Source organism: Stegastes partitus, unplaced genomic scaffold, assembly GCF_000690725.1.
Source record: "Stegastes partitus isolate 25-593 unplaced genomic scaffold, Stegastes_partitus-1.0.2 Scaffold1485, whole genome shotgun sequence".
In the NCBI taxonomy this organism is placed as follows: Eukaryota; Metazoa; Chordata; class Actinopteri; family Pomacentridae; genus Stegastes; species Stegastes partitus.
This window is the reverse complement of record NW_007579216.1, coordinates 133,031-139,030: the sequence shown is the minus strand read 5'-3', so window position 1 is coordinate 139,030 and position 6,000 is coordinate 133,031.

The window sequence follows — 6,000 nt, the reverse complement described above, 5'->3', positions numbered from 1 at the left end:
TTGTGAATGGGCTCATGTAGAAACATCATTCCATGAAGTGTTTGTGTCCGGGACCAGCGTGGTGGACCGGCTGATTAGAGACATGCTGCTATAGCAAGAAAATGGCGGCTGGCGTTGCAGCTTCATTCTGAACCTGAGCTAACACTGAGCAGAGTTCTGACCCGATGCAACTCTGCGGTGGGCCCCGACGAAACAGGGACGGGTGGACTGTAGCCGAGATTTTTAATCTTGCTGGGATGACAGGTAGGAGCAGGCTAATTCAGCTTCAGGATAGTGTGTGTATTCAAACTGTCATAAAAGATCCATTACTGCTGTCAGCATGCATGCAATAACACTCTCAGAGACAGTACGAGGAGTCGGTACACATACCGATGGCGATGCACGCCCACACACACGCAGCTCGCACACACACATGCACACACACTCATCAAACATGTTGTAAACATTCCCCATTCACAGACGTTACGAGTAAACTCACACCAGACTTGAAGCATTGTAGGACCGAGCTCAAGTCCAGTGGAGAGAGCAGATCCAGAGCAGGTCTGGAAGCGTGTTGCTTGGAAATAAATATCATTAAACTTAGCTGTCAGATTGCATTTGGCTCTGCTGAGCGTGCCGCCGTCCATAAGCGCTTGGCCGCCCTCCATGCGAGCGCTGGTTTTCTCCGTTTCTCCCCTCTTTGGCGCACACATTCCCCCGTAACATGCTAAAACCGCCGTTCACGAGGAAACAGACAAAAAGCACACGCAAGGACGAATCCAAACACACATCCACGGCACACTTAGACCACCTGGGAGATGTGTTTATGGAACCGGGCCGAGACCACACGAGAAACAGACATCGCTTTTATTTCACTCGATCCGCTGAAGTTCCACGTAGCCTCATTCATTTACGCTGAAAACACAGTTTTGTCATCGGGGGAACAAAGGTTAGAAAATCCTGCCGTCGTAAACAAGGCTCGAAGAAGGGGTTTGCTGGTTTTATGATTGTGAAAACCTGAACAACGTCTGCCTTGCCTTGTGGCGTTTTCTAGAGACGGAGCATTTAAATTAGGAAAGACAACCCTGGCAACAAAAGCAACAAATATATAATATGGCAACCAAACACTAAAAATAAACACATAAAGATTATAATCGCCCTGGATCCATATTACATTAAATCTTCTTGACAGGATGGCATTTGCCCTCTGATTGACTCCTACCTGAGTAGGTGTAAATAAGGTGTGTGCCGGTAGACCAGTGTTGGTTTCGTGCAAAGCCAACATTTTACAGGCACTCACCTAAAGGGAGTTCCTCCTCTGATTTGCACGCAGGGTGCTTTGTTTTTTTTCTTCTTTCCCCTCCTGTCTTCTTTTCTCTCATTTGAACGTAACCCAAACAGGTCCTGTAGACGTAGTAACCGTGATATTATCTAAGCATTCTTCATTTGAAGGGGATCCCAACACACAGATTTTTTTTTTTTCTTTTTCTTTTTTTTTGTTTCCTGCCTGCACAAATGAGACTCGGAGGCCTGAAGGCAGCCAAAACAAGTCGAGCACAGTCGGGGCAGGCTATATCCTGCTAGCAGCGTTTCGATCCTTTTTCTTTTTTTTTTATTTCTAAATAGGTTGCTGTAGATATTCATTTCACCTGGTTGATACACGCAGGGAGCTTTTTGTTTAGTGCATGTTAAATAAGTGATGCCGAAGGTCGAAGGTGCTGCGGAGGCATCGCCAACATGCACAATGAGATTTTGAAATATCAAAATTCCAGTTTTGAGCCAGCTTTACATGACATTGGACCACGGTACGATCAAAGCGTTGATAGTGTCGTGACTCGCGTCGAGATCCCACATGATGATGTATGAATGCTGCCTTAAATGTTTAGGCACGGGGCAGCAGAGCATGGCCTCACGCAACTGTTGTTTTTCCAGATAAAGGTCGGAGATTTCTGGTCAGCAGTCATACTGGTATACTGGCTTGTTTGTGACAACAAGGGGGGGAAGAATGATTAGATTATTATGAGTATGTATGACTTTCTTTGCTTTACCTGTGCTGCTGTTATGAGCAGATTTCTTTTGGACAATCAATGCATCATGTTGCATTCGTGTGAATCATCTTTTCTACTCCATATTTATATATTTACGCAGTTATTTTTATTGAGGTTTCTACAGCTGAGCTATAGAAAGGATGCTTTCTGGACGCCCAAAAATTAGCGTAATAGGAAACAAACATCTATGAACATTTGTGGCCGCACATTAGAGAGCCGTCTAAACAAAGCGGGGACAAATGTTCAAATTATGCAAAATGAAATGCGTTCGTGTAAACTTCAGATTAAAGAGTGGGTCCTTTTAGTTTAGTCATTATAAGGAATGTCATAATGTTTACATATCCGTTTTACATTCGTTCCACTGGCTAGCGGAGGTGTCGGTTTGAATACAAGCCACTTTGTGTACGCCGCCGTGATCGGCGAGGGGAAATAAGCGTTCGCTGTTCGGCTCTTTTAAGCAACTTCATACCAACTGCTCACGTGGTAGCCTCGAACGGGGAAGCCATGAGCAGGAAGATCCACTGGTGTCTCCAATCAGACAGTGTGCAAAGACTGTGATTAGGTCCAATTAGCGTGAACACACTCACTAATGCATTGTGTCCTGCTCCGGTTTACTGTGAACATCAACCCACTTACCTTGATATTTTAATTCAATCATTTGATTTAATTTGTCCCGCAGACTGGCTTTGATTGTTGTGCTCGCAGATGGCTCCGACTTCCCCGTTTTTTGAACTTTTTGTTCTTGGCGTGATTGAATTTAACGGTCGCCACGGCAACATAAGTACATGCACAAGAAGAGAATGAGAGAAGGAGCGTCTGCGCTTGTTTACGGCTTTAAATTGGTTCTATTTTGGGGGCATTATGCTCTGAAAGCTGCGGGCCTGAAAACAGATGACAGCAGAAAGAAAAGAAAACGCTGGACTGTTGGTCACACAGACTGACGATGACGTCCCTCGAGTCGTCTGTTTAATTATAAATCTGCACTACAGCTTCAGCGCCATGTTTTATGGTTTCTATACTGTGTATGTAGGTGTGTGCCGTGCTTTTCTTTAACGTTATTAATACTCAAATATTCCAGTAGCGCAGGACGCAGATGGAAAGAGAAATAGATGTACATTGAGACCTACATTAATGGGATTGTTAGCTGTGTCAACTCTGGGAAAAAAAAAAAAAGCCCGACAGCCAGTAAATTAAATGCCGAAACAATAAAAAAGCTCTGCAAATCTGTAATGATTAAACCTGAACTTGTAATCACAGCGTTGCACATACTTCATTTTATGTTTCTCTCTGGGACACCGTGTCTATAAACTGTGAGATCAGGGGAGATGATAAATGTTCAACAGCTGCTGGATGAATCTGTGGGTAGCATTTACAGGACGGGCTTTTCTTTTTTCTTGTGCTTTTGTTCCACAAGGTGAAAATTGCAAAATACAGAATGAACACAGATGCTGAATAGTTTGTTTCAGAATATGTCTTTGTAGATTGTTTGGAGGCAGACGTTAAGACAACAACAAAAAAAAAAGGTAGTAGCTGCAATTGTGAACAATTTCTGTCAGAATTTTTAGATTCAAACTGAATGCTGCGTTTTATAGAAACAACAAGCCTCTCTAAATCCAACCCATGCACACTCAGACTACAGTGTTTAGCATCTTTGTCTGGTGTGAACACTTCTGCAGCCCTGCCGCTCGTCACTAACAGCTTACGAGACTCCGTCCGCTCACACGCAAGGCCTCAACACGGACCTCGCTCACCCAGAACCCCAGAGAGAATAAATGGAGAACAGGATCGAGCCCTTTCCTCGAAGCTTTCCCTGCCATCGCTCACGCTGGTATGACGTTATACCTCCAGTCAGTCAGGGAAATTGTTTCCCCGTTCGCTAACTACATCGCCCCCCCACTCGGTGCTTGGTCTGTGGCAGAGTTTACCTCATTCCCTCACTTTTTTTTTTTTTTGTTTAAACTAGAGAGAGAAGTTAAGTGGAGCACTCACAGACACCTAAAAGCTTTTACGACCCGGCCTACCAGTCCTTATCGCAGGATGCTGTAATGGTCTTAACTGAAATGACCCCTGATGTAAATGGGAGCTGCACACGTTTTTTATTGTTCTCTGCTGACCGAGCTTCTTCCTCTACCACAGTGGTTCTCAAACTTTTTGAGCCACGGCCCCCAAGATAACATAAGTTTGTGATCCCCCGATTTGAATTTTAAATATAGCATGAGTAATAACTTTGTTGTTCATGCATTAATGTGTTAAAATTCATGTGTTAATTCCACTGATTCATCTCTTTACATTGACACGTTAATTTTCTTTTGAATGAATGAATGAATTTATTTCAAACAAATGAAAGGAAAAAAAATAAAAAGAGCAAAAAATAATAATAATATCGCATAATCAAATCATAATATGAACAAGTTCGATAACAGACTGGGAAGAAGTTTTAATTCTGACAGCCCTGATGCACATTTATTTGATAAATATAGGCTTTATTTTTTATTATTATTATTTTTTTACAATGATCCGGCGACCCCCTGAAATGATCTTGTGACCCCCATGAGGGTCCCGACCCCCAGTTTGAGAACCGCTGCTCTTGTGTACTTTTGTAGTTTGTAGTTTTTCTGCATGCTGCTCCGCCTTTTAACATTATTAGTTTTACTGATGGATTTGCTTTTCTAAAACTCACCTTTGGATTGTTTTTGTTTTTAATTGAGAAGCGCCACTTAATTACTACAATGTTACACGATAACATCTAAAATTGTGCAACTGAAAACTATAAAATGATGAAAACACAACGTAGCATAAAACACTTGCACAATAGAAAACCATGCAGCACCTGAACATAACCTCTCTGTGTGTGTTTTTTTTAATTGCTTCTTCTATGTGCTTTTCTTTTTCTTCCCATTTGTCTGGCAGCTCATTTACTTCACCTCCAAAGAGACAGGACCAAAATAGAAACTTCCCAAACCAGCAACAGGCAAGGGCCTGCGTTCATTCCTTCATTCGCTGCTACTTTTCCTGTCAAGAGACGTGAGCCAACATGAATTTTGTTTACTGTCATCTTTAAATTTGTGTCTCACGGATCAGTTATTATTATTGTTAGAGTGCAAAGACCGTGCGGTGAAATTTACAAAAAGTCACAATAATAATAAAAAAAAAGAACGCACATAAATGACAGAACGCGTTGAGAGGGTGGGACGAGGCGTACGTGAAGAAACATGTGGGAGCGAATGTACACGAAGAAGTCGTGTCTATAAGCTGTCTGGCAGTGAGTAAGAACACGCACATGTTTGTGCAAAAACCATAATGCTCCAGTTAAATACTGAGACACTGGCAACGTGGTTTCAAAACATAGCTGTCAAAATACTATAATTAGTGACTGACGACATATCGTGAGGTGGAACGTATTGTACAGTGATAATAAACACATGCCTTCCATAAATAGCATGAAGGAATGCTCAGAATCAACATGAAATTCTATTTGCATTTTGAACAACTGAATGCCGCCCAAACTCTAAAGCTACCCAGGTCTTTACTCGCAGGCGGCTTAATCTCCTGCAAAACATCTGAACATCTCAAATGACCTGCAGCTTTGCACGCGAAAGCTTTGTGTTTGCATAGAGAGAGAGACACAAGCCTTCAGCGGGAGTTATGCAAACTGAATCCTTGTCAGTTTGACATCTTCACGGGGCTATTTTTAGACGTCTTGCCGCAACAGTTTACATTACTGAGATGCTGGGCGAAGTTTAAATATTTTTGTCGTATCTTTTTAAAAAAAAAAAGTGTCATAATCTGTCCTGAATGTGTAAGAAAATGATCTATTTAATAAACAGAATTATGTTGCATTAGCTGAAAGGTGGGTGTAGAAAACGTAATGTGAAGAACATTCATGCACCAATCAGCAAACAACCAGACTGTATTTACAGGCCTTGGACTGTATGCCTGCTGTATATCTTCACTACCTTGACAACAGAAGAGT